Source organism: Tursiops truncatus, chromosome 2, assembly GCF_011762595.2.
Source record: "Tursiops truncatus isolate mTurTru1 chromosome 2, mTurTru1.mat.Y, whole genome shotgun sequence".
NCBI lineage: Eukaryota > Metazoa > Chordata > Mammalia > Artiodactyla > Delphinidae > Tursiops > Tursiops truncatus.
This window is the reverse complement of record NC_047035.1, coordinates 128,429,873-128,438,190: the sequence shown is the minus strand read 5'-3', so window position 1 is coordinate 128,438,190 and position 8,318 is coordinate 128,429,873. Positions and strand designations below refer to the sequence as shown.

The 8,318-nt window shown below is 34.5% G+C and overlaps 1 non-coding gene across 1 annotated transcript; it reads left to right on the top strand.

Annotated features, from left to right (window-relative positions):
• The first annotated feature begins 3,297 nt into the window (after nucleotides 1–3,297).
• TRNAK-CUU (transfer RNA lysine (anticodon CUU)) lies at nucleotides 3,298–3,370 on the top strand. The gene has a single exon. It is a non-coding gene; the product is annotated as a tRNA-Lys (tRNA).
• The last annotated feature ends 4,948 nt before the right edge of the window (nucleotides 3,371–8,318 follow it).

Sequence of the window (8,318 nt, the reverse complement as noted above, 5' to 3'; positions counted from 1 at the left end):
ATATACCAGGTCTGCTTTGGTGCTGGGAACAAAAATGAATAGAAGAGTGCTGTGAATGAAACTGTGTCCCCCCCAAAAATTCATAGATTGAAGCTCTAATCCCCAGTGTGCCAATGTGACTATATTTACAGATAAGGTCTTTAGGAAGTAATTAAGATTAAATGAGGTCCTGAGGGTAGAGAGCCTCTTTCTCTCTGTCGCTCTCTCCATGTGTACACACTGAAGAAAGGCCATCTGTTGAGGAGTGAGTATCTGAAAAGAAGGTAACCACCTACAAGCCATGAGAGAGCTCACGAGGAAATGAATCAGCCAACACTTTGACCTTGGACTTTCTAGCCTCCAGACTGATGAGAAGATACATTTCTATTGTTTAAGCCACCAAGTCTGTGTTATTACATTATGGTAGCTTGAGCAGACTAATACAAAGAGAATCTCTAATTCCCTACTAACAAACTTAAAATGCTAAAAATTTTATAATTTTTCTCATTTATGAGACACTGTAGAAAGTTTGATTATTTAAGAGTTGATAAATTTAAAATCACCAATATATTGGAGATGAGATCTCACTTGAGTAAGCACTGGAATAGGTATTTCAAAGATCTATTAAAAAAAAGAGATCCTTATTTCCTTTCAATCACATGATAGTTGTAAGCTCACATTTCCCTTAAAAACCATCACTGAATTAATAGTAAATTCTCCATATCTAAACTAGATTTTAAAAGTGAACAACATTGGGGTTTTCACTTCTGGGTAGATGTACATTTCTCTATTACTCTCCTTAAGTACAACAGTAATATTCCTGGATATTATCTATATGACAAACATGAAGACACAGAAAGGTGGAGAGAGGAAGGCAGAATAGTTAGGGTTCTCAGGACAACATGATGGTGAATTCCTTCGTCTTTCTTCTTGTCTTATATCTCCCAGACTGGATGCTGGAAAAGCAGATGATCTTATTCAGAAAAGTCACTAATAAATAGGAACAAAAGCAACAATGAACTAGAAGGAGGAGAGCCTTAATTCCAGAGTGCTATAGTATATTATTTAAAATGTGAAGATTTAACAAACCAACCCAATCCAAAACTGGGCAGAAGACCTAAATAGACATTTCTCCAAAGAAGATATACAGATTGCTAACAAACACATGAAAGGAGGCTCAACATCACTAATCATTTGAGAAATTAAATCAAAACTACAATGAGGTATCACCTCACACTGTTCAGAATGGCCATCATCAAAAATTTATAAACAATAAATGTTGGAGAGGGTGTGGAAAAAAGGGAACCCTCTTGCACTGTTGGTGGGAATGTAAACTGATATAGCCACTATGGAGAACAGTATGGTTGTTCCTTAAAAAACTAAAAATAGAATTACCATACAACACAGCAATCCCACTAATGGGCATATACCCTGAGAAAACCATAATTCAAAAAGAGTCATGCACCACAACGTTCATTGCAACTCTATTTACAATAGCCAGGACATGGAAGCAACCTAAGTGTCCATCGACAAATGAATGGATAAAGAAGATGTGGCACATATATACAATGGAATATTACTCAGCCCTAAAAAGAAATGAAATTGAGTTATATGTAATGAGGTGGATGGACCTAGAGACTTTCATACAGAGTGAAGTAAGTCAGAATGAGAAAAACAAATACTGTATGCTAACACATATATATGGAATCTAAAAAAAAAGAAAGGTTCTGATGAACCTAGGGGCAGGACAGGAATAAAGACATAGACATAGAGAACGGACTTGAAGACACAGAGAGGGGGAAGTGCAAGCTAGGATGAAGTGAGAGAGTGGCATGGACATATATACACTACCAAATGTAAAATAGATAGTGGGAAGCAGCAGCATAGCACAGGGAGATCAGCTTGGTGCTTTGTGTCCACCTAGAGGGGTGGGTTAGGGAGGGTGGGAGGGAGATGCAAGTGGGAGGAGATATGAGTATATATGTATATATAGATGATTCACTTTGTTATACAGCAGAAACTAACACACTATTGTAAAGCAATTATACTCCAATAAAGATGTTAAAAAATATATAAATAAAATATGAAGGTTTTCAGCAATAATTAGGAGATATTCAAAATATCAAAAAAGTATGGCTTACAAACAAGAAAAAAGCAGTTTAATGCAAACTGTACCTGAGGAAGCCCAGACGTGAGTTACATTAGACATAAAATTTAAATCAGCTATTTCAAGCATGCTCAAAGAGTTAAAGGAAACCATGTCTGGAGAATTAAAGGAAAGGATGAAAATAGTGTCTTATTGAGTAGAGAATATCAATAGACAGAAGCTATAATGAAAACCGAATAGAAATTCTGCAGCTAAAAAGCACAATAAATGAAATTTTTAAAAAAATTTACTAGAACTGAGCAAGAGGAAATCTGAACTGGCAGAAGAAAGAATCAGCAAACTGAAATATAACGCAATAGAAATTTAACCACCCAAAGAGCAGAGAGACAAAGGAATAGACAATAAGTGAACAGTGCCTCAGAAAAATATAAGAGACAATTAAGCATATCAACATAAGTATAATGGGAGTTTCAGAAAGAGAGGAGAGTGAAAGGGAACAGAAAAAATATCCAAAGAAATAATGACTGAAAACTTCCAATCTTCAGCTCTGATGAAAAATATTTAAATACATGTCTAAGAAGTTCAAAAAATTCCTACTAAGATCCAGATCCCAGATGCCATGGTGAAAACATTGAAAGACAAAGGCAAAGAGAGATTCTTGAAAGCAGCAAGAGAAAAATGGCTATGTACAGGGAATCTTCAATAACATTTGCAGCTGATTCTATTGCACCAGAATAAAGAATAAGAACAGCACAATCATCTCAATAGATGAAAACCATTTAACAGGACCCAAACCCTTTTATGATAAAAAAAAAATTCAACTAACTAGGGTTAGAAGGGAACTTCCTCAACTTAACAAAGTCTATGAAAAATACACAGCTAACATCATCGGAAGGAAAAAAGACTAAAACTTTGACCTAAGTTCATGCAGAAAATAAAGGTGTTTGTTATTACCACTTCTATTCAATATTGTCTTGGAAGTTCCATCCAGGGTAAAGGGAAAAAAAGAAAGCTAAAAGCCATTCAGAGTGGAAAGAAGAAGTAAATCTATCTCCATTTCTAGATGAATTGATCTTGTATACAGAAAAGCCTAAGGCATCCACAAAATTACAATTAAAACTAATAAATGAATTCAGAAAGGTGCAGGATATAAGTCAGCATACAAAAGTCAATTGTATATCAATATACTAGAAATGAACAATGCAGGGATTGCCTGGCTAGCTCAGTTGGTAGAGCATGAGACTCTTAATCTCAGGGTCGTGGGTTCGAGCCCCACATTGGGTGAATACTCTTTAGAAATGAACAATGCAAAAGTAAAACCTTGAAAAGAATTCTATTTATATTAGCATAAAAAAATAATTAGATATCAATTTAACAAAGAAAGTTCAAGACATACACTGGATACTCTAAAGCACTGTTGAAAGTAAAGTAATGAAAGAAAACTAAAATAAATAGAAAAACATTAATCTCTGAATCAGTATATTTAATACTGCTAAGATGGCCATACTCCACAAACCCATGTACAAATTCAATGCAAGCCATCCCTATCGGAATCCCAGCTGCATTTTTTTTCAGTAATTGGGAAGCTGATCTTAAAATTGAAGGGACCCATCTTTGCTCCCCCTAAAACACTTCTTGAAAAGGGAGGACAAAATTGGAGTACTCTTACTTCCTGATTTACAAACTCACTACAAAGCTACAGTAATACAAATAGTGTGTGTTAGAATAAGGATAGATATATAAATGGATGAAATAGAATTGGAAGTAAATAAACCCTTACCTTTATGGTGAATTAATTTTGGACATAGGTGCCAAGATAATTCAATGTAGGAGTAAACCGTCTTCAACAGATAGTGTTGATACAACACTTACATATTGATACATGTAAGTGAATAAAGTTGGATGCCTATCTTATATCACATACAAAACTAATACAAAATGGACCATAGACCTAAATGAATGAGTGAAAACTATGCAATGCTTAGCATAAAATATGAGTAAATCTTTGCAATCTTGGAAAGTCAATAGTTTCATAGCTAAAACACGAGAAGTAAAAGTGACAACAACAAAAAATTAAGTAATTGAACTTCATCAAAATTAAAAACTGTGCTTCAAAGACATCACAAAAGAGAGAAAATAATCAATGGAATGGGAAAAAATATTTGAAAATGATATATATGATAAGGGACTTATATTAAAAAAATAAAGAACTTACAAGTCACCAATAAAAGGACAAATAAGAAAATTTAAAACTGGACAAAGAGTTTGAATAAAACTTTCTCCCAAAAGATTATTTAAATCATCAAGTGCATGAAAATACTGCATGAAAATTCAATTAATCCTCAACATTAATAGTCATTAGTGAAATAACAAATCAAAGTCACAATAAGACAATACTTTACATTTAATAAGATAACTATATAAAAAGAGAAAAAGTAACAAATGTTAGCATGGTTGTGGAGAAATTGGTACTCTTTTACATTGTTGGTGGGGTTGTAAAATTATGTAGCTGCTCTTGAAAACAAGTTCACAGTTCCTCAAAATGTTAGACATTGAGTTAACCATATGATGCAGCAATCTGCTTCTAAGTATATATACAAAACTATGATCTTGTGTATACTGCCTCTATTTCTTAATAGAGTGTTGCTGTGAAATCCAAATTTTATGGCTTGATGGGTCAGACAACTTCCCTTCATGATGAGCAACTGAAATCACATGTTAATTTAGTGGCCCATGTAAAATTTCAATCACTGCTAATGACCAATAGCAAGTCAGAAGCTGTTTCTCAAAGTTAAAAATTGATATCTGCAGCAGATGGCAGGGCTTTGGTGTAAATTCTAAGGGTCTTCCCTGTGATTCAACTATAATGTCCTATAAAAGACTCCAAATATCTCTATCTGCCATAGACACTTTGGATCTAGTGGATTATATAGCCCTAAGTGTCAGAATAGCATTTACAGTAGCCTGGACTTGCAGAGCCTTCTCTTGTTCTGGGTTCCATTCAAAACCAGCAGCTTTGTGAATCACTTGGTACATGGGCTGGAAGAGCACACTCACCCAAATGAAAAATATATTGCCTCCCAAATCCAAAGAGGTCCACTAAGTATGGTGCCTCTTTTTGAGTTGCAGGAAGAACTACGTGCAACAACTTTCACCTTGGAAGGCATGTTTTGACATGGTCCAGACCATCAAAGCCCTAGAGATATTATAGACATAAAATCTCTCTGAATTTTTATCAGGGACATTTTTATCACACTCTCTGACACACGTGTCTTACCAATAAGTTTAGAGAAGTTGTTATTTCTTGCTCACCATATCTAGAATAGTGAATAATATCCTTAATGTAATGAACCAGTATGATGTCTTGTAGAAGGGAAAGGTGATTAAGATCCTTGTGGACTAAATTATAAGTCTAGAGAGTTGCTATATCCCTGAAATAGGAAAGTAAGGTGAATTGTTGACCTTGCAAGGTGAAAGAAAACTGCTCCCAGGTTTTTTTTTTTTCAACATCTTTATTGGAGTATAATTGTTTTGCAATCCCAGGTCTATTTATCAGGTATTATGAACAAAAAGCTTTGCCAGATTAATAGCTGAATACTGGGTACCAGGGGATGTGTTAATTTTCTCAAGCATCAAAACCACATCTAGAACTGCAGCTGTAATTGGAGTCACAACCTGGTGTTTACAATAATTCCCTGTAATTCTTCAAAATCTATATGTTTTCTTCATAAGACAAATCGAGTTGAATGGGAATGTGGTGGGAATTACCACACTGCATCCTTCAAGTCCTTGATGGTAGCACTAATCTCTGCAGTCCCTCCAGGAATGCAGTATTGATTTTAGGTTACAATTTTTCTAAGTAGAGGCAGTTTTTGTGTTTTCCACTTGGCCTTTCCTAGTATAATAGCCCTCACTCCACATTTTAGGGAACCAATGTGGGGATTCTGCCAGTTGTAGAGTATGCCTGTTACAACCATGTATTCAGGACCTAGTGAAATAACCACAAGATAGAATTATGGACTGAGGTTCAAAATCCATAGGACAAGCCATCAAGAAGGGCAGCCTGGAAACTCTCACACAATAGCTGATGCTGCAGTCTACAGCTAGAATTTCTTCTTCCTCAGGCAAACCTCAGTTCTGCTCTTAAGGCCTTTCAAATGATTGTATCAGGTTTACTCAGATTATTGATAATCTCCTCTACTTAAAATCATATACCATATCCTGGGCAAAAAGCACATCCCAAGAATTGCTATCATGAAGAATCTGATCTCTAAACCTATGCAATCGAACTAGAAATTAAAAGCAGAAAGGTAGGGACTTCCCTGGTGGCACAGTGGTTAAGGATCCTCCTGCCAATGCAGGGGACATGGTTCGATCCCTGGTCCGAGAAGATCCCACATGCTGCGAAGCAACTAGGCCTGGCTGCCACAACTACTGAGCCTTCACTCTGGAGTCTGTGAGTCACAACTACTGAGCCCGCGTGCTACAACTGTTGAAGCCCTTATGCCTAGAACCCATGCTCCGCAACAAGAGAAGCCACCGCAATGAGAAGCCCGCACACTGCAACGAAGAGTAGCTACTGCTTGCTGCAACTAGAGAAAGCCCTCACACAGCAATGAAAACCCAACACAGCCATAAATTAATTAATTAAAAAAAAAGAATTTCAGGGGATTAAAACCTGTTCAAATAAACACCCATCACCCAGCTACTCTGGAACTTCTCTCTGCTAGAAGTAGTGTATTCATTTCCTAGGGCTGCCTTAAAAAAAAAAAAGGGAGAAAGGTAATAGGAAATTCTTCAAATACATTGTAATTAAACACGACACTTCTAAATGATCCATGGGTAAAAGAAGACACCTCAAGAGAATGAAAAAAATACATTGAATTTAAGATGAAAATAAAACATATTCAAATTTGGGGGATACAACTAATGCAGTGCTAAGAGGGAAATTTATAGCATTAAATGCTTATATTAGGAGAGAGAAAAAGTCTCAAATCAATAACCTAAGTACTTACCTCAAGAATCCAGTTAAAAAACAACAAAATAACTTCCAATCAGAAATAAATAAATAAATAAAAATTTGAACAGAAACCCAATAGAGAATAATCAATAAAACAGGATGTGTTCTGTTTTATCAATTATCAATTGATATAATCCACCATATTAATACACTAAAAGAAGATAAATCACATGATTATATTAACTAATGCAGAAAAGGCATTTGACAAGACTCAGTATTCATTTATGATAGAACTCCCAGAAAAATAGGAAGAGGGGGAATTGCCTCAACTTTATAAAGAATATCCACAGGTAGCATTATATTTACAGTAAAAGACTAATGCTTTGCTCCTAATATTAGAAACAAGGCAAGGGATGTCTGTTCTTACTACTATTACTCAACATACTGCTGGAAATTTTAGCCATTGTAATACAGGAAAGGAAAAAAATGCACACAGTTTGGGAAGGAAAAAATAAAATTACCTTATAATTGTCTACATAGAAAATCCTAAGTAATCTACCAAATAAATGATAGTCCTAGAATTAATAAGTTCAGCAACTTCGCAAAATATAAGATAAACACACAGAAAATCAACTGCATTTCTATATACTATCAATGAATATGTGGACACAGAATTTAAAAAACAATAACTATTTACAACTGGAAATTTTAGTTATTAAATATGATTTACTTTGGTGTGAATCTAACAAAACATGTATAGAACTTATATGTTGAAAACTATAAAATGATGATGAAAAAAATCAAAGGTCAAAATGAATAAAGAGGCATATCATGTTCATTCATTAGAAAACTCAACATAAGACAGATGTCAATTATTCTCAAATTGAAACATGGGTTTTATAAAGTTCTTACCAAAATCCCAGCAAGATTATATTTTTTATAGATATAGACAAGACTAACAATTTTATGGTACAGCAAAAGAACTAGAATACCTAAAATTATTATTAAAAAAGAAGAATAAATTGTAAGAAGTCAATCTACCTGATATCAAGACATTATATAGCTATAGTAAACATGAATATAATGGAAAGATAGATATGGATCAATAAATCATACAAAATAACCGAGAAATAGATCCACAGAAATAAGGCCAACTAATTTTGACAAGTGTGAAAAAGAAATTCAATGGAGAAAAGATAACCATTTCAACAAATGGTACCAGATTAATTGCATATCCATAAATCACAAAAAAGAGCTTCAACCCAAGACTAA